The sequence below is a fragment of the Leopardus geoffroyi genome, chromosome A1 (genome assembly GCF_018350155.1).
Source record: "Leopardus geoffroyi isolate Oge1 chromosome A1, O.geoffroyi_Oge1_pat1.0, whole genome shotgun sequence".
Classification (NCBI taxonomy): Eukaryota; Metazoa; Chordata; class Mammalia; order Carnivora; family Felidae; genus Leopardus; species Leopardus geoffroyi.
This window is the reverse complement of record NC_059326.1, coordinates 19,982,069-20,007,976: the sequence shown is the minus strand read 5'-3', so window position 1 is coordinate 20,007,976 and position 25,908 is coordinate 19,982,069. Positions and strand designations below refer to the sequence as shown.

The following is a 25,908-nucleotide window of genomic DNA, read 5'->3' as shown; positions in this document are numbered from 1 at the left end:
AAAGAGATTTTCTGGCACCACACTTAATAATTTCCTCGTCGATCTGATTGGCCAGCTGTGTTACTTGGCCCCTCTTATCTGCATAGTGGCTGCACTGTGTGTTGGGAGGGCAACCAGGAGTCTTTATCACTGCAGGACTGTTGCCAAGATTAAGAAGAAGGTAAGTGCGGTGCTTGGCATGCGCTTGGCCCCCAGTAGACGCTGAAAAATTGGGAGCTCTTACTCTGAAAAAAATGAAACCAGCGGTGACGCCTCCAGATTTCTTCCATAGTAATTACAAAGAAGGGTTTTATACGTGTAAAGAATCTAGTGTGGTAATAAAATAAGTTTTAGTAGAAAAACAAATTTTTACTAAACTTCCATTTGGCACTAAAATATTGTATGGCATCTTTTAAAAATTCATTTGAGTAACCAGATCATCATTCTGGACAATGGTCAATAGTCTCAAAAATCTGAAATGCAAATGACACTTTCTCTCTGAGTTGGAAAATATTTATTGTATTTAATTATCATTAAAAGAACTTTATATCATGGGGTGCCTGTCTGGCTCCGTTGGTAGACAAAGAATACGACTCTTGAACTCAGGGTGTGAGTTCAAGCCCCACATTGGGCATGGAGCCTACTTAAAAAGAGAGAGAGAAAGTAGTTTTTATCATAACTAAAGCATGTTCAAATTAGTGATAGGTTGAGAAAATATCTATTGAACCATTAAATCTACCACAAATATCCATTCGTATTATTCATATATTCATTGTTAAGTAAAGACCTTGACCTTCAAAAGATGTATCTGTGGGAATCACTGGGTTTCTGACTTCAGTTGCAAGAATTTCTAGTTTGTAATAAGCACTGCCATTAGACTGGCAATACCAGAAGTTTTATGTGAGGTACTTCATTTTGTGAAGCAACAAGAAGAAAAAAAAAAAAAAAAAAAAGAAAAATATGTATTTTATAAGAAAATTAACCATTTTTAACATGAAAAGTATTAGCAGAATTTCATAGATATAAAAATACCTAAAGTTAACATCTGCCTCATCTATAGGAAATATCATGTATGTACTGGTCAATCCCATGATAACACAAAAAGCTCAAGCACAATCCATTACTGTGTTATACTGGACTATTACTATGTAAATTGTTTTGAAATGAGTAGGAAAAAAAAAGTTCACATAAACCATTGCCTAAAAACTTTCTTTAAAATGAACTAAATGTTAGAGGGGTGTGTGTGTGTGTGTGTGTGTGTGTGTGTGTGTAATAAAAGGAAGGGAATCTAGCCTTTTTAAAAGTCCATCTAGGAGTCATTATGCTTAGTGCTTTACAAATACTTGTATTTCACAATCTTTACAACAACTCTGAGATGCTAATACTCCAGTAAGGGGAAATCACATGGAAAGGAGACATCAGAGAGATTCTTAAGTGTCCCAAACAGGGACTGAGGGGCTACAATTCAAAGGTGGATCAGATTCCTCTGCTCTGTACCCTAAACACGTGATTGTCCCGTGAATATGACTTAGCCTCTTTGTCTTTCATGTAGCAGTGTTGTGACTTTTGACGTTAATACACGTATTGTGGATGTAAATAGATGTATTTGGTTCAAGGTTCCTCTTCAAAGTACAACCCAAGAAAATAAAAGCATTGTAGTATAGAGAAATGAATAATTAAATGAATGTAGCCGAATTTATAAAATCTGAACCCAAACTGCCCCTTGATTACAAAGTTTGCCTTTTTTTCGTCTGTAATTACCAAAATACTTAACTCAGTTATGCACCTAACTTTATGTATGTATATGTCCGTGTGTATACGTACATATATCTGCAAACTGCAGTTTTTAACTACCATAGTTCTGCCAGGGAGCATGTACATGGTTTTTTCTTTTGCCTTTTTCTTGCTTACTTTTCCCTTTGCTTGAATCTATCCCATCACATATAGTTAAGCCTGTAGTATGCAAGTCTTTCTCTTCTTTAAATTATTTCATCGGGGCGCCTGGGTGGCGCAGTCGGTTAAGCGTCTGACTTCAGCCAGGTCACGATCTCGCGGTCCGTGAGTTCGAGCCCCGCGTCGGGCTCTGGGCTGATGGCTCAGAGCCTGGAGCCTGTTTCTGATTCTGTGTCTCCCTCTCTCTCTGCCCCTTCCCCATTCATGCTCTGTCTCTCTCTGTCCCAAAAATAAATAAACGTTGAAAAAAAAAATTATTTCATCTAGCCTAATTGCACCTCTTCCAGTTCCATGCTGGAACCCTCACCCCAACTCCAAGGTAGCACATGTCCCGCTCTGGCCTATGGCTCGTGCTGCAACATTATCGCTCTATTGGCAATATTCTCACTGCTGGAAGCCAATCTCAGCTGTGAAGGAGAATTTGTTTAGGCATAACAATATCAACATTGGAAAGATATTTTCTATCTCTTCTGAAAAGAACTCAAGTCAAAAGCACATCTCTCTTTAATCCATTGGATCTTTACAGATAAAAAAAAAAATGAAGTTCAAGTGCCCTTCATTTTTCTCACTAATGCATCCAACAAAATCCTTTTACTCCTTTTAAGGAGTACCATTTTCACTTTCATAAAGAATTCTCAAACCTATTAGCTGCTCAGATCTGATAGTTTGCTCCCTTCCGCAGGTCAAGCTGAGCAAACTCCCACTGCAGCAAAGCCACCAGGAACTCTAGTTACTGAAGATGGCCATATTCCTTCACAAAAAGGGCCTGGAAAGTGCTAGCAATGCCCTGTTCCTCTTAACCACCTCCAACCCTCTCTCAAGGAAATGGCCAAAGTTAAGTAAAAATGGCTGGCATGGTAGATTTTTTTTTTTTTTAAATTTTTTTTTCAATGTTTATTTATTTTTGGGACAGAGAGAGACAGAGCATGAACAGGGGAGGGGCAGAGAGAGAGGGAGACACAGAATCAGAAACAGGCTCCAGGCTCTGAGCCATCAGCCCAGAGCCCGACGCGGGGCTCGAACTCACGGACCGCGAGATCGTGACCTGGCTGAAGTCGGACGCTTAACCGACTGCGCCACCCAGGCGCCCCAATTTTTTTTTTTAATGAAGTAAAAATGTATACTCACATTATGAATAAACTGTGTTTTAAAGTATGCCCTGCCTTATTTTCTCAGGTATAAACATATTTCAAGGCGATGTCAATAAACCAGGTTTCAAGAAACTACTAAAACATTTTTTGTGAGTTGCTTTCATTTTATCTGAATTTTAATATGTATTTCAACACTTGGCTATACCAGAGTATGTAGGTTTGTCTGTCATTTCATAGCTGTCAAAGGGAAATTCTTATTTTAAACCTCTACATCATCATTAAACACTTCTAATAATAAAAGGCCTAAATTTTAAGCCCTCGGGGACATCAAAGTATCTCATTTACTATGTTGATCCAGCTCTGCCGGCATGTTGCAAAACAGATACGGAATAGGCGAAAGAGGGTCAGAACAAAACCGAACACTGTTATCTCGTTGTTGACAATACCTAAGATGATAAAATATTTTGTTTAAAACTGGTGGGCTGTCTTAGTAAGTGAACCAAGAAAGGGTGGGGGAGCTCCTAAATGTATCTATTTTAGGCTACATCTTATAATTGACCCTTTTTCCTTTTTAAGTAAATGTATGCCTCCTCCTACCTAGCTCAGAGCCTGGTTACAACATCCTTAGGAAAGAAAGCAGTCATTTAAAAATGGAGTTGAAAGTCCACATTTCAGCCTTGTAATGTGGTTGCATCGTGTGGTGACCTTGGAGACTTAGCTCCAGTTGTGCAAAGTCTCATAATGCGGACGAGCACAGCTTAGAAAATAACAAAACCCCAACATTCTTTTTTACTCTACTCAATATTTTTACTTGTTACAGTCTCCTTGAGGAAGTGTTGGCTCTGATAAAAGGGCAACAGGCATTTGCCTCATGGTCTGAAGTTTGATAGCCAAAAATAAACATGGGGGGGGGGGGGCGATCATGACTTTCAGACGCATGACTTTGAGATTTGGCCCAGGCCGAACTCAAGTTTACCTTTGCACTGTAAAAAGTTTGCCAGGCAAATGGGTAAACGGTAGAGTTTATCTCACTTAATGATGAATGTCAAACTATCCAAGATCCTTCAGGCTCAAAATTGTTTATTCATGAATAACGAGAGCATTGCAAACCCCTGTAAAAATCACCTAATTTTCATAACCTGATCCTGTGTGTTGGTGTATTTTTGAAGTTACGAAAGTTTTTTTTTAATGCTTATTTATTTTTGAGAGAGAGAGAGCAAGAGAGGGAGAGGGAGAACATGAGGGGGATGGGCAGAGAGAGGGGAGCAGAGGATCCAAAGCGGGCTCTGCACTGACAGCAGCAAGCCCAATGTGGGGCTCGATCTCACGAACCGTTGGGATCATGACCCAAGCTAAAGTCGGTCACTCAACTGACTGAGCCACCCACGTGCCTCTAAAGCTATAAAAGTTTTTAAAAGTTACAAACTTATAAAAACTTATGAAACTTTTAGAAAAGTGGTGATGAGATAGATAGATGGGGGAGAGAGAGAGAGAGAGAGAGAGAGTATGTATTTATTTATTTTTATTTTAAATTCAGTTGATAATTCTCAAGTGGAGACTGTCAACTGGGAAGTTTTTGGAAATGTACAAGGGCACTTTTGCTTTCTCAGGGACAGAAGGGAGATGTGCAGCAGGGAACTACTGACATTCAGTGCCAGGAGCTAGGAATATGAAACATCCTGCTAAGTTTGGCACTGAACAACCATGAAATGCCAATGGCGCGCTCACCCTTGAGAAACCCAAGGGACCCATCAATTACAAGTAAATGACGTGCTGTGAAGAAGCACAGAGGCAGAGGAGTCTAGGGGTTCTGCGTGGGCTGTGGAGCCACACAGCTGGAGCTCAAATCGAATTTCTGGCTGAATGACCACAGCCATGTCAGTTAAGTGGCCTAAGACTCAGTTGCCCCACCTGTAAAACGGGCATACTAATACCTGCCTCACAGAATTTTGTTGTAAGGGTTAAACAAGTTAAAATATATGACATGCTTGGCATATGATAAGCTCTCCATGTTGGCTGCTGCTATTACAAATTCACTCAAGCCCTTCATTTTATTTTTTTTAATTTTTTTTTCAACGTTTATTTATTTTTGGGACAGAGAGAGACAGAGCATGAACGGGGGAGGGGCAGAGAGAGAGGGAGACACAGAATCAGAAACAGGCTCCAGGCTCCGAGCCATCAGCCCAGAGCCCGACGCGGGACTCGAACTCCCGGACCGCGAGATCGTGACCTGGCTGAAGTCGGACGCTTAACCGACTGCGCCACCCAGGCGCCCCAAGCCCTTCATTTTATATTAATTGGAGTGGGTAAGAGGATGTACAAATACGTTCTTAAATACCTGAAGCTTCTACATTTAAAAATATTCGGTCTAGAATCCATTATGTGTCTGAAGATGTTTCTTGATGACGACGGCCATGTTGTTGTAAGCCTGCTCTCGGTCATTAAATGCATTCAGATGAAGCAGTTAAGAGAAGATGGAGTGGGAGCAGGATGCATACCCAGGTTTCAGACAATTTGTGTGGACCGTCAAAAAGGAAGAGCGTAAGGTGGACACTTTATTCGGTGAAGGGATGCAGAGGAGGTCTGACCAAATTATAACGGTGGGTTTGCACCGTGGTGATCATAGCTGGTGAGATACAACTGAGGAGAGATCATTACTAACTTAAAAACATTTGCGCAACACTCTGCACTTCCGTGGGGTCGGTGAGCCTTGAGCCTATCGGTGGAGACGTGGAACATTCTGAACAGTTAAATGCTTCTTTCTGTAAAAGAGGAGGCTCCCTGCTCTGCAGTGAAATCTTGGATTTGTTGTTTGCACACAGAGCGCCTTGTTTGTATAACACTCATTTTTAACTGTAATTCAGTCTTTTGAACCTGTAAAGGAAAAGCCAATGAAAATAAGTTTTACTTCTATTAAGACTTGAAAAGCCCAAAAGTGAATATTAAATTAAACTTAGTGTTTTATATATAAAACAACAACAACAACAACAACAACAACTGAATCCAAACAAGAACGAGGTTAGTGCCCGTAAGAAGAATAGAATAGCTCATCACAGGTGGATGGACCGTGTTTTTCATAAGTAAAAATTCAGCAGGAACTAAAAAGACAAAAGGATACCAGTTACCCTTCCAATTTGCTAAAGCAAAGTTCTGTGACTGTCAGATGATTTATGTGATGATTCAAATGATCAAATGCTTTAATCACAAATAGATTTTAGTAATATCACCATTAGTCGACATCTAAAAATAGCAGCAATAGTACTATGTTGATTCATTCCCTTTCAAAGACTGAATCACAAAGTACAAGATCTAGTGAGTTGGAATTCATCAATTCTGTTCCCCTATATGTCTCTCTTGGTGCCTCTTCCACACCCTGAACCTTCACATGGCTCAAGATTCAATATCCTCCATTATATTCTTTAGCTATACCTTTGCATCAGGCACATACATCCTCTATCCGGACACGTTCTTAAAAGTCATCTTACTGGCACTACAGTGAAAGTTTCTCAAACCTCTGTCTCCAGCATTGTCCCCTTGCTTGTCCTCCAGTCATCATGTTTCCAAGGACTATTAGAAACTGCCACTTAAGGGGCACCTGGGGGGCCCATTCAGTTGAGTATCAGACTCTTGGTCTGGGCTCAGGTCATGATCTCAAATTTCATGAGTTCAAGCCCACATGAGGCTCCATGCTGGCAGTGCAAAGCCTGCTTAGGATTCTCTCTCTCCCTCTCTCTCTCTGTCTCTCTTGAAATGAATAAATAAACCTAAAAAAATATTTTAGGAATTGCCACTTAAATACAAAAATTCTACTCAAGGGGAGTCTGGGTGACTCAGCCATTTAGTGTCCACTCTTGATTTTGGCTCAGATCATGATCCAAGAATCATGCAACGGGGCCCCGCATTGGTCTCCATGCTGATTGTGGAGCCTACTTGGGATTGTCCCTCTCCCTCTGCCCCTACCCCCCTCCACCCAAGAAAATAAACTTAAAAAAAAAAAAAAAAAACTTCTTTAAATGCACACATTTCCTTCTCACATCCAAACAATCAACAAATCTGGTCTACGTTCAAAATATATTCAGAGTCTGGTGACTTCTCTTTGCTCCAGCCTGGCCCAACCCCCCACCCTTACCCCACCTCACTCTTCTGAACACAGCAGCCATAGTGGTGCCTTTAAAATGGAAGTCACATCCTGACACAATCGTACACAAAGCCCCTCAATGGCATCCCATTTCATGCAGAATAAAGCCAAATCTCTTATGATCTGTAAGATCCCACCCGATGAGACCCTGACCTCGTCTCTTCCTTTTCTTTTCCTTATTCACTCTTCTCATTGTTTCCTCTGGCTGGAATGCTTACCTCCAGACACCTGCATGACCCTTGTACCCTCCTTGAGGTCTTTCCTTGAATGACTTCTCCGTGAGTACTTTTCTGACCACCTTGAGTCCCCCTTCCCCATTTTTCATTCCACAACACTTATCATTGACATCAACTTCAGTTTACCTGTTTGTTGTTTTGTTTTAATCTCTCCACACTGGAAAGTGTGGGGACAGAGATGTTAGTCTGTTTTATTTACTGGCGGATCCCCAGGGTCTAGAACAAGGTCTACCACACAAATATAATTGAATGAATATTTCTTGAATGAAGCCAAAACTCTCTGATTCTTCTAAAACCAGCTTCTCATAAGGACTACCCTATTTTTTCTAGAAGTTTCCTGTTTTCTCCTGTTAAAAAAATCCATCCAGACTAAAAATTCTGCAACTGTCTTTAGCTCTGTCACTATGATATCTGATGAATTGCTAAATTCTTTCAGTTCCACAATGCTATTGGACTCTGTGCTCCTCCTTTTCAAAAATTTTTTAAAGTTTGTTTATTATTTATTCTGAGAGAGGAACAGAGAGAGTGAGCAGGGGAGAGGCAGAGAGAGAATCCCAAGCAGGCTCCACGCTGTCAGTGCAGAGCCCGACGCAGGGCTCAAACTCACAAACCTGAGCTGAAATCAAGAGTCAGAGGCTTAACCCACTGAGCCACCCAGGCACCCCGTGACCTTCCTTCTTATTTCTGCTGCCACCACCCTCATTGATGACAGCATAGGTTGGAATCAGAAGACCTGGGTTTGAATTCCCTCTCTACCATTTCCTAGTCATAAGGTCTTGGGCAAATTCATTTGGGGTGTGGTAGGGGAGAATGTCTCAGTTCTTCATTGGTCAAGTCACACCTACTTTGTAGGGTGGTTATGAGTATTGAATAAGATAATGTATCTAATGCATATATTTGTGCCTGACACATAGTAAGTGATGAATCTATTCCTTCATGCCTAATGCATGGCAATAAATTTCTAACTCATATTCCTTCTCCTTGCCTGATTCCTTACAAAATCTTTTTATAGATAAAGGAAATTATGATTTGAGTGCCTCCTATGCCTCAGGTACCATTATATATATTTCATAATTTGATAATTTAATAAAGCCAAACCAATTCATCTAGCATTCAAAGCTTACCCAAATCTGCCTCTCTTCTTCTTAGCTGTGATGGCTAATATTATGTGTCAGCGTGGCTAGCACAGTACTCATATATTTGGTAAGCATCAGTCTAGATGTCATTGGAAAGGAATTTTTAATTAAAAAACAAGTTGTTTTTTTTTTTCATTTTGAGAGAGACAGAGCATGAGCAGGAAAGGGGCAGCGAGAGAGGGAGACAATGAATCCAAAGCAGGCTCCAGGTTCTGAGCTGTCAGCACAGAGCCCAGCGCGGGGCTTGAACCCACCAACCGAGAGCTGAGTCAAAGTTGGACGTTTAACCAACTGAGCCACCCAGGCGTCCCTGGAAAGGTATTTTTGTTTTTGTTTTTTATTTTATTTATTTATTTATTTATTTATTTATTTTTTATTTTTTATTTTTTATTTACTTATTTTATTTATTTATTTATTTATTTATTTATTTATTATTTTATTTATTTATTTATTTATTTTTTAAAAATATTTATTTATTTTTGAGAGAGACAGAGTGTGAGTGGGGGAGGGGCAGAAAGAGAGGAAGACACAGAATCTGAAGCAGGCTCCAGGCTCTGAACTGTCCGCACAGAGCCCGATGCAGGGCTCAAACTCACCAACTGTGAGATCATGACCTGAGCCACCCAGGTGCCCCTGGAAAGGTATTTTTAGATGAGATTAACATTTCCATCAGCAGACTTTAAGTGGAGCAGATTATCCTCCATAATGTGGATGGGCCTCATCTAATCAGTTGAAAACATTTAAAGAGAAAGATCAAGGTCTCCCAAGGAAAAAGGAATTCTGCCTCAAGCCTGCCTACCCCTCCTGCAGAATTCAGACTTCCAGCCTTCACAATCATTTGAACCAATTTCTTGAAACAATCGCTTTCTTTCTCTCTCCTCTTTCTTTCTCTCTCTCTCACTTCCTCTCACTCTCACTCTTCCTCTTCCTCCCTCCCTCCACCGGGACATCCTATTAGTTCTGTTCTCTGGATAAGCTTAATACACTAGCCATATCAAGACCTATCAAGACCTATCAAGACAAGAGGGATGTGCTCCATGTCCTCCCTAATCTGTCACCATTCTAGTCAGAAGTAGTTAATTTTTTACTATAGATTCCTCGAATTCTTCAAAAACCCTTCTTATGGCAGTGGCTTGTATTTGTAGTAATTTCCTTACGAAGAAGTATGCTATCCCACTCCTGCCACTGAGCTACCTAGTGAAAGTGACTTCACATCTCTGAGCCTCTATTACCTCCTGAGGATAATCGTTTTCCTCAATAGTAAAATGAGGATAGTAATTTTCTTACTGAATTGATAGGGGATGTGCATGCTCATTGTGAAATACATAGTTTGAAAATTGTATTTCATTCCACTGATCTCCAGGCAGTTTGTGTGGAAACGAGCCATATTATGTCCCGCCAGGCTTAGGAATGAAGACAGATCTTCAGGGTGAGGTGGTAGCTGATAATCTCAGAGCATAACCCATCTGTGGATCTAAGTTTCAGCACACAAGGAGGTAAGTGTGTAAGGCAGCCGTACAAACAGAAGATCCACCCAAGACACAGATTGTTGACTAGGCTGAATACTCGAGATCTAGGGCACCCACCCACCTTGGGAGAGTGCCAGCAACCACCAGTATTTCAAGTAGATGGAATGCTCAGGTTAGGGAGTTCCTATTTTCCTTCAGCAAGTAGGCCCCAGAATTTTAGCAGGACATACAGACTCTCAGAATTGATTCCATCATGCAGACTGCCTTGCATCTGCGTGTTGCATGGTCTTGGGGTGCAGAGCAATGTATGTGAGTTGGGTGTTGTAACTTTAAAGAGAAAGAACATGTTTTCCTCCCCCTTTTTTCTATTTTTCTGCTGAATATAATTAGACGTCTTGGATCATGATGACAAGGACCACACCCTAGCATAGCAGAGCAATCAGAGTAAAAGCCTGTGAGTCTTGGTCGTTGTAAAGCTGCTATATTGGCCCTGAACTGCCTGAACGTATACTTTAATATTGTTTAGTGTTAGGACAGCTAAACTAACAGACAGCAGGGGATAGGAAAGTCTGTTAATAGTTAAACGGTAAGATTTTTCAGATATAGCTTAGGTATAAAGGACAGGCTAAACCTACAGACCCAGTCTGTGCTTTCCCTGGGAGGTGCCAGTCTTGGCTCCAACTTGTGGCCTGAAAATTACTCCCTTACTTACGGCCACAATTGCTGAATGCTGCCGCAGTCAGAGTTCCCGTGACCGAACTCCCTTGTGTGGTTTGATACAGGGCTGCTAGAGCCACTTCTGGACTCCTTGACCCTTTCCTAGGCAAGCCTGATTATGTGTTGGCATGTGGTCACAGTCCTTAGCTTCGTTCCTGAAATTCTCTCCTGGTTTCTGATGGAAAATAAGAACTGGAGACTTAGACTTCAGAGACCACTGTAGTGAATGAGGAACAACCTGTCCGGCCCTAGAAGCCACTGGGATGATCACTGATTTAGTGCTTTGCATGTCTTTGCCCAGTGAGTATGAGCTTCAGCCTGAGATCAGCACTTCAGAAATTGCCTATAGTGGGGTGGCTGGGTGGCTCGGTTGGTTAAGCGTCTGACTCTTGGTTTCGGCTCAGGTCATGATCTCACAGTTCGGTTCATGAGACAGAGCCCTGCATTGAGCTCTGCGCTGACATCACGGAGCCTGCTTGGGATTCTCTGTCTCCCTCTTTCTCTGTCCCTCCCTTCACCTTTGTCTCTCAAAATAAACATTTTAAAGAAAGGGAATTCCCTATATTAAAATGGAGAACTCTGTTATCATTAAATATCTTGAAACTCATTCTGGGTCCTACATACACTTTGCAGATTTTCTCCACATTGCAAAAACTCCAAAACTTGATAAATACAAGTCTATTTCTATTTCTTCCTGTGATAAAATATACACAAAATAAATTTACTATTTTAACTATTTTTAAGTGTACAATTCAGTAGCATTAACTACATTCTCATTGCTGTGCAACTATCATCACTCTCTATCATCCCCAACTCAAACACTGGATGTATTAACTCCCCATTACTCCCTCCCTCTAGACCTTGAATAACATTCCACTGAATTATCCATTCATCTGTCAATGGATACTTGGTTTCCTTCCGTATTTTGACTGCACAGAAACTTCTGCAGCTCTGAACATGGGTGTGCACATTTATTCAAGTCCCTATTTTCAATTCTTTTGGGTATATACCTAGAGGTGGAATTGCTGGATTATATGGTAATTCTGTGTTTGATTTTTTTGAGGAACACCATACTGTTTTCCACAGCAGCTAAACCATTTTACCTTCCCATCAGCAATAAATAAGGATTCCAGTGTCTCTACATCCATGCCAGTGTTTGTTATTTTCTATTTTTTTTTCCTTTATGGTAGCCATCCTAATGGGTGTGAAGTGGCATTTGTCTCTCATTTTTAATGCCCTCAGTCAATGAGAATTTTAGAAGGTCCTACCAGGCAGTGGTAGGGTGAGTCTTGTAGCTCTGACTGTATTCTTTGATGAAGTGGTTAATAGAGGAGTTAGATATGGAATGGACTTGTCCATTGGTTTTCACACCTCATTCCTCAAAGCTCCTTCCCCAGTTTTCAACCAAACTACTTCTGCCTCTGATCTCACTGCTTTTACATAGTGCATGTCTGAGTAAGACTTTATTTGATAAGAGATCCTTGGCCTACAAGAGAAGTTTGAAAATTTCAACCTAGTCCATACTCTCTAAGGTTCAAAGAGATTAAGTGACTTCTCCAAGATCTTTCGGCCAAGTAGTAGCAGAGATAGGATTTGAAAAGAAATGTGTCCAATGAGACAGAAAGCACGCCTAGTGGCAGTCATAACAAGCATGCATCCTTTCAACTATTCATTCATTTCTTCAACATGTTACACACATAATTTAACCACCAAAAACAAATTCACTTACAAAATAGACTAGACTTGGGGTGCCTGGGTGGCTCAGTTAGTTGAGCATCCAACTCTTGATTTTGGCTCATGTCATGATTCCAGGGTCGTGGGATTGAACCCCACAATGGGCTTAAGATTTTCTCTCTCTCTCTTTCATCTCCCTCTGCCCCTCACATAGGCACTCTCTTCCCCCCACCTCATTCTCTCTAAAATTAAAAAAATATAGAGAGTAGACTTTACCTTTCTCTCCCACCAATTCGACAAGGAGAGTGGTAGGCACCAGGGGAATGAAACATGCTCGGTGGGCACCTTCATCTTAGTAGACAAGAGACCAACAATAACAACGAAACTTCATTCCTCCTAAGAGGAATACACGTGAAACACAGTTATGTTGGAGATGTATGGGCAGAGTCAGTTCTTTCTAAAGAAAAAAAAAGTATCAGAAGGCAAAATTTAAAAATAGTTATGGAATTAAAAATATTTCTGCAAAATGCACTGCATTAATACCACAGGAGATACACAGTTGAAGAAAATGGCATAGGCCATGCTTAGAAGAAGCTTATGGCTTAGGACAAGCATCCAAATTACAACAAGCAAATACTTGAAAGGTCTGGGTAAAATAACAGTGCTGAAAGTTTTTTAGAGATTTAAAAAAGAGAACGATCACGTCTGGTTGGGGAAATTTCAGAACAGCGTTGTAAATAACTTTGTGAAAGAGGATGCAAAGGAAGAATGCCGTGGCATATGCTCTGAAAGGTGGTTAGATGTTCAGCAGGTACCATGGGAAGCAAGGGAGAGGAGGCCAATTCAAGTTGGAGAAAGGATGAGCAAAGACACTAATGAGGCCAATTGCAAGTCATATTCCAGAATGTTGACTTTAGGTAGAGAATTGGCTATATATAGAGTAGTTGCATCTAAAAAGATGAGTTGAGAACATGTTGAAGGCACCGCCTAGAATGGCAGGCTGCAGAATTTATGCTGTACTAATTAGAAGGGTGAGAGGAATCATCAATGGCTTTTCAGAGCACTGGGATTTCGGGACAGATTATACCGACTAGCAGTTTCTCTGTGCCCCAGGTTGTCATATGCAAAATGAGGGGTATGTGCTAAACACACTGCTTTTGGAAGATTTCTCTGCCTTCCAATGTTCTATTTCAAAGAGGACAGGGACAACAATTATGGCTGTATCAATGAGGCAACTTGGTGCAACACACTTAAATATTTGTGCATTGGAATGAGTACAGAGTGGATTGGAGCTAGGGTTACATTTAGGAACTTATTACAACAGTTTAAGTAAGAAGTAAAGGCCCATAACCAGGACAATCATGAGACTGAACATGTAGTAGAAAAGCACACTGGAAGAAGGTACAGGACTTTGCAACAAATGGAGGGGAAAGGAAGGAGAAGGAAGAGAAGGAGGAGAAGGGGAAGAAGAAGAAGAGGAAGAGGAAGAAGGAGAAGGAGAAGGAGAAGGAGAAGGAGAAGAAGGAGAGGACAGATAAGCGTGACTGAGCTTAGAGTAATTGATAATTGGGAGAATGATGGTCCTATTAACAGAAGTAGTGTAAGTTAGGAGGAGGAGCCAGTTTGGAGTTGTGGTAATGGAAGGTTATGGATTTGTTTGGGGACCTATTGATTTTATAGTATCAGTGGCCCTCTGGGTCAAGTTACTCAGCAGGCAGTTGGATTAGCTTGAAGCTGGGGCTACATTCCTAGGAACCAGGCACTATGGTGAGAATTAAACCCATAGGTAAAAGAGGGAGGCAGCAGGAAGTGTGGAGGGAGTCCTGAGACGTGAAGCCTTGTGAGACAGCCATGTTTAAGAAAAACCTAGGGGAGATGAGACGTAATTAGGTTGATTAGAAGGGTAAGTAGAAGGAGGTCCTATTGTGCTTTGGAAATCCACGGGTGCCAGATAATAGGTACTGGCTCCTCCAGATTCACTCCCCACCCATCTCATTTCTGTTTTCAGCCCCAGAGGCTGCCCCGTATGGCTCCATGTCTTTGGCTTCAGGATGGGTATAGTCAAAGGGGTGTCTGGCAAGAGACCCAAAGGAGAGAGGACAGGGAGAGGCTGCCTGAGGGTGGATCTGACTCTTATCCAAACGTCACTCATAGGTCCTCGCAAGGCAACTGCTATACATGATTCTCTATGCTTACAGGCTCCATAACTTTCCCTTGCCTTGTCCCTTTTGGGGCCAAGAATGGTTAACTGCCCAGCTTCTGCCATATCTGAATTAATCCTATCCACATGGCTCTCTTAACTCTGCCTGCATTTTATAATTAGTCCCTTATAAATATTCCTAACTTATCCTAATTCGAGTGTTCTGTTCTTCTCTTGTTAGGACCCTGATTGATATATCTGCTAAACCCTAATATGAACAGTAAGTATTGACTAGCAATCTGACTGGGAACACTGAGGTTGCCCTAGCCTCAATCAATAGTTCTTTTTATTTACTGGAATCAACAGCAAAATTTAATTTCAGTCATAATTCTACGCCGTTCTTGGACTCCTACCCAGATCCTGCTTGCAACTGATTAAAAAGAACCTTTGATAATCAAACTAAGCTAGGCCTAAAACCAACAACACACTTTTTGACCAAGATGCTGATCTATGCATAAAGAAAGTGAGCACACCTAGAGATAAGAGAGAAGCATCCCTGATTCTTGATCCTCTCAAGATGGGCACATCTGGCAGCCTCGACTAAATGCTCAAGATACAAAAGAATCCCAGCTCCTTGGCCATGTGATACTCCTAGTGCTGCCCGGAGGTCAGTAGCAATCCATTGTTGGTGGCCCAGCTTCTCAGGAACTCCTTGACCTCCAGAGCCATATCTTACACTGAGTTTCTAGCTTAAAGAAGACTCTAAGACAAGAATATCCAACTCCAGGTATCTAACCAAATCAATCCTGGGAGCCCGTGGAGACAAACTGAGCATTTAGTGGTCTTTTTCAGTGAAAATATTTTAGTGATGAGAAGTACAGAGGGAAACTCCTATAAGCCTGGGATAAGGAGGGGCATAGAGAGATTGGTTATGTTTCTGAAACTTGGCCTGTCCCTGCAGTGTTGAGGAATTTCTAAGGATGGGGTTGTGTGGCCTTGGCAGGGATAAGTTTTAGGTTTCAGAAGAGAAAAAGGTAGTCTCTGATAGTCAAGGAAACATGTCTAAGTGGTGAATAAGCACAGGCTCTGAGGTTTCAGGAGCAGCTGGGGTGGGAATATGGAGCTGTTGCTCATCTTATTGTCATGTAGGGGCAGATTTGTGAGGCCTCCGTGTATTTCTTTGGTCAATGATCAGACCTATGGTACAGCTTCCCTGATCCCGAGAAAACATTGAGAATGAGCCATTTCAGAGACTTCTAAGCTCTTCAGCCTTGCAGGGTTTGGGTGGGGGTGGGAGGGGGTTGCAGATTTCTGATGAGTGACAAGTCCTGCTGTCAGGATTCTGCAGCAAGAGTCTTAAGGCTGGCAGACGCTGCTATAAAAGCAAGCACCTTCCACTCAAGGCAGTGCTTCTGGCATTTTACAACTGAAGTAGGATATACTCTGGGGGAGAGCTGTGGTTTAGTGTTGGAGAGAAGAGTGGCTTGGCAGGTAAACTCTGACCCCTCAGCTTAAAGAGGATGCTACGGGGAAGGGATCCTGAACTGTGAAATAGGTTTCTGGGGTGGCTTATATTATCTTTGGGCTTGTGGCTCCCATAATTATTGGTATTCTCAGTCTCACCTTGAGGATCTCAGAGTGAGAATGTTATCTTAGCCATCGGCAGTTTGATGGGTATTTTTTTAAGTTATTTCTTCAATGCATTTAGTACCTTCAACAGAAATGCCTGCCAGGATTTGCTATAAATAATCCTGATCAGGATAATCAAAAGCTGTAGCCATGTGACTTCCTATTTCCCCTTCGCTTTGATTTATATCTACAATGTTCTTTGAGATACAGCTACCCCTCTTTGTTCCTACTAATTCCTTGACCCAGAATCCTCCTGAAGGGTAGGTATCATTTTCTTTTCTTTCCTGAATGTACATGCATGTTAAAAATCTTTCTTGTAAGTGGGGAAATTTATAGCAAACAGAAAATGCTGCATCAGTTCAAGTTATCAGAGAAATCCTTCAGGAAGTGAAGCAAGTACATTTAGCTAAGCTGAGCAATAGCTACACAGTGATAATTTCGGGGAAAAAGAGGGAAAAGCATGACTGGAAAGTATAGGATGCAATAAAAGGGCAGTCTCAAAATGATAGCTCTGTGATATGGATACGATATTAAATTCATGTCTAATAACCAAATGTCTCATTCGCATAAGTACTTATTAAGTATCAGACACTGTTCTGAGCACATTGCCTACACCATCTGATTCAATCCTCACATCGACACTCTGAGGTAAGGACTGTCATTATTTATATTTGCTGATGGTGACTGTACCCAGGTCACACTGTTTGTAAGTAGTAGATCAAGCATTCAAATTTAGGGGCCAGCTTGGAGGCTGGTTACTCCTATGCCCATATGAAAACGATGGTGCTTTCAAAGGGGTGTGTGTATGTGTGTGTGTGTGTGTGTGTGTGTGTGTGTGTGTGTGTGTGTGAATGGTTGGTTTTCTTACAAGGGGACACTTTGCAAAGATGTGTGCAGAGATTAGGGAAAGTGCCCGGAGCTAGAGGCAGTAGAATTATCACCCCCAGGCACACAAAAAGACAGGAGGGAGAAGTTGGTGGAACTCTAAAGGAGAAACAATCCTGCTATTCTGTTGGGGGACACAGCCAGCCGTGTGCTAGGACACACAGGAGCTGATTGGCAGCATTTTTGCCCAACTCTGCATTCGGTGATGTCACATTGGCAACCATATAGGTTGTGATGATAATACTATGCCACAGAAATCAGCAAATACTACGAACAAGAACTCCTCCTCCTCCTTTTTTTCAGGGAACCAGCTGTTACACATTTACAAGCACACTGCTGGATACAGCCAACCTGACGCAATCTCTCAATGAGGAAGCTGCGAAAACTCACACCTACATCTTGCTCTCAAGATGGAGACAGGACCAAGCTCAGTAGGAAGCCAGAGAACACTGGAGCCAGAACACTTTGTCCTGTTCAAACCATCCTCTGGGGGAGACAGCAGGTGGAGGAGGGTGGAGAGTAGACAGATACCTTCCAGTCCATCCTTATCACCCCCTGATTTCCCACATCAGTGGAGGTAACTTTGGCAGACAATTGGAAATACTGGATTTTCTGGTAGGGCCAGCAAATTAGTTCATCATCTTCTTTTTTAAACAATAGAAAGTGACTCTAAGTTATTTTTTATTTACCTTTATTTTTATTTACTTATTATATATTACATATAATTATATATATATAATTATTTATTACTATATTATTTATGAGAAAGTTATGAGATAGCTCAGAGAATCAAGAAAGGACCTAAAGAATAAGGCTCACGAAGGACAGAACCAGAACAGCTCTGGTTTAGCTAAGTGGTAGGAAGTAATCAGTGATGCCTTCAGAGCATCTCTGTTGAAATAAATCCCATTCCAATTTTTTTTTTTCTTTTAACAGTCCTTCAGTGACCCTGCTCAAGATGAACTTAGAATAAAATTTGATTGGCCAACTTCAATCAGTGATTACTCTTGGCAAGTAGAAGACAGGGTTCCTTGACAGTCCCGGTGAGACTCTCGTAATAAGAAGCCAGTAATTTCCAACAAGGAGTTTGGACTGCTCTTAAAAAACGGGAGGGCCAATGAGTGCTGGGAAGCCAGGGAACAGTGCCCACTACCATCTAGGACATGACCTTGCTGCAGGGTCCCTCCTGAGTTGGGGGGCAGAGACCGTTAATGTGGAAGTAACTGAGAATTAATTGTCCTTTAAAAATCTCCAGGCATAATGTCAATAGTTCAGAGTGTAACACTATTTGACATTAACAGAGTTCACACTGAAAAATCACAGGTATGTAAATAAATGTCGGAATGAAAATAAATAGGAAACTGAAAGAAAAGCTGAGATGTGCTGATGTTTAAGGAAGATCAGACGTCACTGTTTTGCCAAACCTGATGAACAGATAAGTATGTTCCAGCAGCATTCAGAGTGAGTAGAAATTTTACAGTTAAACATGGAGCCAGGCAGGGGCGCCTGAGTGGCTCAGTCCATTAAGTGGCCAACTTCGGCTCAGGTCACGATCTCACAGAACGTGAGTTCGAGCCCCTCATCGGGCTCTGTGCTGACAGCTCAGAGCCTGGAGCCTGTTTCAGATTCTGTGTCTCCCTCTCTCTTTGACCCTCCCCCGTTCATGCTCTGTCTCTGTCTCAAAAATAAATAAACATTGGGGCGCCTGGGTGGCGCAGTCGGTTAAGCGTCCGACTTCAGCCAGGTCACGATCTCGCGGTCCGTGAGTTCGAGCCCCGCGTCAGGCTCTGGGCTGATGGCTCAGAGCCTGGAGCCTGTTTCCGATTCTGTGTCTCCCTCTCTCTCTGCCCCTCCCCCGTTCATGCTCTGTCTCTCTCTGTCCCAAAAATAAATAAACGTTGAAAAAAAAATTAAAAAAAAAATAAACATTAAAAAAAATTTTTTTAAATAAAAAAATTAAAAAAAAAGGGAGTCTGGCAGTAAGTAGAATGGGTTTGTAGGAGATTTTGTAGAGCACAAAGTTGTAAATACGATTTAAGAGAAAATGCTTGACCTTCCAGGCTGTGGCCCCCGACCTGCAATGTCCACCTGCTCTTTTCTCCACTTCATGCTCCGTTGCCCTTCAAGACCCAACACACGTGTTTTTTTTCTCCCAGACCCTTCCTGGACCAGCTCAATCCAGCCCGAGCCATAACTGAATACCGCTTTTTGTCCTGTGAACTTGGCAGTTCCCAAATGTTCCCTTGTGTTGTTACACAGCTCTGGACATGTGCCTCCGGACCCTCACCTGGGGTTTAGGAATAATGAAGGCAGGATCTATCTGGTGGCGAGAAGTTGGCTGTTGGAGATTTCATGTAACTTTTACAAAATTTGGTCTTTCTTCCCTTTTCTAGTTCCTCATCTGCCAAAACCGTAAAAATAGGGACCTTAAGAAGGGTTTGTCCTTCCTCTCTCTTTTTTCCTACCCCACAGTGTTCTTGAGAAAATCAGTGACAGTGAACACATAACAGCCCACATGAGACTTAATATTTTGTCTGACGCTCTTTGCCCTATCAGTCAAGATCTCCCGAGCACGCAGGAAGATCCTTGTAATGGTTGCAATATCGGTAGTAGTTATCTCATGCCGCATGTTCTTCCTCAATGACTTCATCTACTTGGGCGGTTTCAGCTGTGGTCTTTAAGGGGCTAACTCTCCTTCTGCCTCTAGCTGACCCATCTTCCAAGCCCCAGGCCCATATTTCCAACTGGATGTTCTGTCGACATCCGTGTCAGTATGTCCTGAATTGAACCCATCCTTCCAAACAGACCTAGTCCTTCTGTTGACTGAAGCCCCTGACCACGATCAGAACTGGGCTGCATACCGCTTATGCTTGACATCCTGGAAATATCGCAGTTCCAGCATCTCCCCCATCACTGTCTCCCACCCAGGAACCCGGTTGAGCCTACCACTGTGTTCCTAAGGTTCCATTTTCTCTGCAGCCCCATACCTGACCTTCATTAAATCTCAGCCTTGCAAGAATGTCCTGATTAGTCTCTGCCCATCACGTCAGCCCATGCTCTAAGCTGTCATTAGAGTTCTGTTCCTAAGACACTGGCAAGATTGTGTCAAACCCCAGCATCCTCTCCACCCACCAAAGCTTATAGTCTCCCTGCTCTTGCATATGAAGAGCTGTGCAACTCGAACTGTGCACAATGTGTAGCCCCGATAAAACTTTCTGGCCTCGTCTCCTCTACAATCCCCAGACCTGATGCCACCCACTTGTTTCACGGTTCCTGAATATGCCCTCCACTGTCACACAATTAACTTTGTTGAAGTTATTTCCTTTGTCTTGAATAGTCTTGTCACTCAGGTTCTGCTTAATCTTACATCTTCCCAGACACTTTACTAATCGTCACAGTTAAAATTAATTGTTCCTTCAAGTAGTAACTGCCACTATAGAGAACTGAGCCTGCGCCGGGGGATTTATGTACATTATCATGGTTAGTCCTCACCGCGCTTGGGCAAGTTAGGTATTACAGGCCCATGATCCCTCATCCAAAGCCTTGAAGCCAGCTGTGCTTCCAAGTTCAGAAGTCTAGTTTTTAGAAAGGTAATGTAGCGGGAAGTGTCTCAGTTTCCCCATCTGTAAAATGGGGGGGAAAGGTACTAGCCGAGTACCTCTCTCATGGGATTGTTATGAAATAGGCAATGTGTTCCTTCAGAGGAGGGCCTAGTGAAGTGCCCTTATTAAGTGCATTGTGAGGTCTATTTACTTGATTGTTATAAATAACATATAATAGCTTATGAGCAAGACCTCACTAGGAAAATAAATGGCTCTCACTTTTATAGTTACCTAATTTGTATCGGGAAAGCAATTTGGATGGTGATAAGAGCCCTCATTTTGCTGGATGTTGTGTTTCTTTTTCTTTCTTTACTTTCATTTCCTTCCGCTACTTACCACACCCTTTACTCAGCATTTCCTATCAAAATCACAGGCCTCCTGCAACTGCAGTCGAAAGTCTTCCTTCATTTTTCTGGCCTATTTTACAATTAATTCATATTTTTCTCTGGCAAAAAAAAATTATGCTAGATCGTTATTCCCTTCTTCTCTGACAAAAATACTTTATGACAATTATGCTAGTTTTTAGTAATTCAATGCAAACATCACCAACACACTCATTTGTTTTATTCTTTTATGGGCCCTGGATACAGAAGAGACCAAGAATGTAGTGCTGGCTGGCAGGGACCTTGAAGATCAGCTAGTATGCATGACCTGGGTCTATTTACTTATCTTTTCTACTTGAAGAAACAAAGGAGAAGAGGGCTCCTTCTCAACCTTGCACAGCTAGTTAGCGACATAACACTTGCTAGATCCCAGCTGCCCCCACTCCCACCTCTTCCCCCCAATCCCTAAGCAATCACTGATGCCCTCTCTCTCACCGTAGATTATTTTCCTAGAATTTCACGAAAATGGGATCAAACGCTATGTATTTTTTTGACTCTGGCTTCTTTCACTCAACATACTGTTTTTGAGATTCATCTACATTGTTGCCTGAATTGGAAGAGTCTTCTTTTTTATTGAGTAGTATTTTCTTATAAAGATATATCACAATGTATTTATCCATTCTTCTGCTGATGGATGAGTGTGTTATTTCTGGGTTCTGACTATTATGAATACAACTGCTATGGCCATCCTTGCATATGGCTGTTTGTAAATATATATTTTCATTCCCTTTGGGTAAATACTTAGGAGTAGGCTTGATGGGTCATAGGATAAGTACATATTTCATTTTGTGAGAAATTACCATTTGCCTCATCATGTCCACCTAAAGTTGGGGTTGTCAGTTGTATTAGCCAGGGTTCTTCAGAGAAACAGAACCAATAGGCTATAAAATGAGATTTATTATAAGGAATTGGCTTATGTGATTACAGAGGCTGAGAAGTCCCATGATCTGCCATGGGAGACCCCAGAAAGCCAATGGTGTAATTCAATCTGAGTATGAAGGTCTGAGAATTAAGAGAGCTGATGATGTAAATACCAGTCCCTGGGCCAGAGAAGATGAGATGAGATGAGATGCCCCCACTGAAGCAATAAGGCAGAAAAATGGGGGAATTCCTCTTTCCCCTACCTTTTGTTCTAGTTAGGCCCTTAATGGTTTGGACGATACCTACCCACACTGAAGAGGGCTGTCTATTTCACAGAATCCATCAGTCCAAGCACTAATCTCATCTGGAAAATCCTTACAGACACACTCAGAAATAATGTTGAGCCAAATACCTGGTGAATCCTCTAATCCAGTTAAATTGCCATATAAAATTAACTTTCACATTAGTCTTTTAAATTTTAGTCTTTCTAGTGAGTGTGAAGTTGTACTTATTGTGATTTGAATTTGCATTTTCCTGATGACTCATCTGTGTTTCCCTGATGAATATTCATGTGATTATTGGCCATCCCTTATACCTTCTTTTGTGAAGTGTCTACTCAAATCTTTTGCCCATTTTTAATTGAGTTATGTTTGTCCTTTGAGTATTGAGTTACAAAAGTTCTTTATGTATTCTGAATACAATTCCTTTGTCAGATATATGTGTTACAAATATATTCTTCTAAATAGGTGGCTTACATTTTCATATTATTTAAGATGTCATTGGAAGAGCTCATTTTAAAAATTTTAACAAGGTCTAATTAATCATTATTTTCCTGTGTAGGTTGTGGTTTTTTGTATCCTATCAAAACACCTTTTTAAAAATGTATTCCAGTGTCATAGAGATTTTTCTCCTATTTTTTTCCCCAAAGCTTTATTGTTTTAGCTTTTGTATTCATGTCTATGATCCATTTTGATTTATTTTTGTGGATGGTGTGAGGTGAGTTGGGTTTTCTTTTTTTTCATATAGATTTCTCGTTGTTTCAGCACTGTTTGTTGAAAAGATTTTCCTTTCCACTGAATTATCTTTGTACCATTGTTGAAAATCAATGGACCACAAATGTGAATCTCTATTTCTGTACTCTGTTCTATTTTGTTGATCTATATGTCTATTGTTAGGACAAATCACACTGTCTTGATTACTGTAGCTTTATAGTAAGAGTTTAACTAGGGTAATATCTCCAATTTTTTTTTTCAAAATTGTTTTGGCTATTCTTGGTCATTTTATAATCAGCTTGCCAATTTTTACAAAAAAGTTCTGTTGGAATTTTTATTGGAATTGCACTGAACCTATAGATCAATTTTGAATGAGAGTCATTCTGACAATCATTCATATTGGAAATATGAAGTCTTCTAATCCATAAACATGGCATATTTCACCATTCATTTCAATCTTTAAATTCGCTCAGTAGTATTTTATTTTGTGTTTTTCAGTGTTTAGGCTTTGTACACATTTCATTTTCCATAATATTACATTTTTATGGTATAAACAATTCTAATTTTTTTTTCTAATTTTTTCGAATTGTCCATTGTATAGAAACACAATTGACTTGTGTATATTAACCTATGTCTTGAGCACTTATGAGTACTGGTAGCTCTTTTTCTTGGCTCTTCAAAACTTTCTACAAATAAAGTAATTTCATTTGTGAATAAAGTCAACTTCACATCTCCATTTTCATTTTTTATGCCTTCATGCCTTCTGTTTCTCTTTCCTTTTTTTTTTTTTTTTTTTTTTTTTTTTGCTTCATTGTCCTGCCAGAATCTCTAGCACAATGTTCAATAGAAATGGTGAGAATGGGGCGCCTGGGTGGCTCAGTCAGTTAAGCGCCTAGCTCTTGGATTCAGCTCAGGTCATGATCTCACAGTTTGAGTTTGAGCCCTACATAGGGCTCTGTGCTGACAGTGTGAGCCTACTTAGAATTCTCTCTCTCCCTCTCTCTGCCCCTCCCCCCATCAAAATAAATAAATAAACTTTAAAAAAATGTGAATTGCTCCCCCATCTCCCCCAAAAGAAATGTTAAGAATGGACAAGCTTGTTGTATTGCCAGTTCTAAGAAGAAAACATACAGTCTTTCAACACAAAGGATGATCTTGGCCTTAAGACTTTTTGTTTTGTTTCGTTGATGTCCTTTATTAGGTTGAAAAAGTTACCTTCTATTCTATGTTTACTGAGAGACTTCATCAAAATTTACTCTCAGTATGATAAGTTACACTGATGGATGTTCAAGGGCTAACCAACTTTGCATCTTGAATAAACGTGTTATTTACATTTTTTTTTAAATAATTAATTTTGAGGGAGAAAGCATGAGCAAGGAGGGGCAAAGACAGAGGGAGAGAGAAAGAATCCCAAGTAGGCTCCCCACTGTCAGCCCAGAGCCTGAATCAGGGGCTCAAACTCAGGAACCATGAGATCATGACCTGAGCCAAAATTAAGAGTTGGATATTTAACCGACTGAGCCACCCAGATGCCCCACGTTATCATTTTTATATCTTGCTCGTGATGTATTATCCTTGTTATATCCTGCTGAATTTTATCTGCCAAAATTTTAAGATTTTTGCATCCGTACTTGTGGGGAATATTGGTCTATAGTTTTCTTCTTTTGTAACATCTATGCCTGGTTTGGGTGTCCCGTTAATATCGGCCTCATACAATGATTTATTTGGAAATTATTCCTTTCTCCTGTGTTTTCTCAAATAGTTTTTGAAGGATTTGTATTATTTCTTCTTTAAATGTCTGGTAGAATTCACCAATGAAGCTGTCTGGGCAAGGTTTTAAATTACTAATTCAATTTCTTTAGTAGGTATGAGTTTGAATTTTCTATTTCTTCTTACGTTAGTTTGGTAAATTCTGTCTTCCAAGAAAGTTGTCTGTTTCATGTAAGTTGTCAAATTTATGTAACTTGTTCATAATATCTCCTTATTATCCTTCAATGCCAGTAGACTGTATATATTCTTTTATCCCTGATATTGTTAATTTGTACTTTCTCTGGTTTTTCATTGATCTTTTCAAAGAACTAACTTCTGCTTCCATTAATCTTCTCTGTTTTTATTTTTTGTTTCATTCACTCCTGCTCTTTCTTTCTGCTGCTTACTTTAATTTGCTCTTCTTTTTCTAATTTCTTAAGGTCAAAACTTATATCATTGATGGACTTCAAGCTATTGTATTGTAATACTTCAAGTATTACAAAGCTGTAAAAACTTATATCATTGATATTAGACCTTTTCTCCTTTTCTAATTATAAACATTTAAAACTATACCTTTTACTCTAAGTACTACTTCAGCAAAACAAATTTGAAATATTGTGTTTTCATTGTCATTCGGTTCAAAATATTTTCTTTTCTCTCTTGCGATTTCTTCTTTGACTCATGGGTTATTTAGATACGTGCTATTTAATTTTAAAGTATTTGGTGCTTTCCAATTTGTTTTATTGTTATTATTTCTCATTTAATTCTGTTGTGGTCAGACAGTAGGCTACATGCAATTTCAGTCTTTTGATACCTACTGAGACTTATTTTATGGTCTGGGATATGGTCTGTCTTGATGAACATTTCATGTGTACTTGAAAAGAATGCTTTAGTCCGAAATTGTTGAGGGTATTGTTCTACAAATGTCAACTAGGTTATAGCAGATATGCTGCTCAGATCTTCTTATATCCTTATTATTTTGGCTGTTTGTTCTATTAATTACTGAGAGAAGTGTATTAAAATCTCCAACTCTATACATTTGTTTATTTTTCTTCACTTCTATCAGTTTTGCTTCACATTTTTGAAGCACTACATTTATTTTGTATCATAACAATAGATAATACACTATCATAAAATGTCCCCTCTGCCTCTTATTATATTTTTTCTTAAATTCTGTTTATCTTTTATTAATACAGACACTCTAGCTCTCTTCTGCTTACAGTTGGCCATATAGATACATAGATAGATAGATAGATAGATAGATAGATAGATTG

The 25,908-nt window shown here is 40.4% G+C and overlaps 2 long non-coding RNA genes across 2 annotated transcripts in view; both read right to left on the bottom strand.

Annotated features, from left to right (window-relative positions):
- Window positions 1–25,908, bottom strand: part of LOC123596968 — an 86,691-nt gene that overhangs the window by 8,739 nt on the left and 52,044 nt on the right. The gene's annotated exons all lie outside the window — the stretch shown is intronic.
- Window positions 145–14,418, bottom strand: LOC123596987. The gene is made up of 3 exons (XR_006711911.1): window positions 12,670–14,418; window positions 5,362–5,897; window positions 145–224 (listed from the first exon to the last, which is right to left on the bottom strand). It is a non-coding gene; the product is annotated as an uncharacterized LOC123596987 (long non-coding RNA).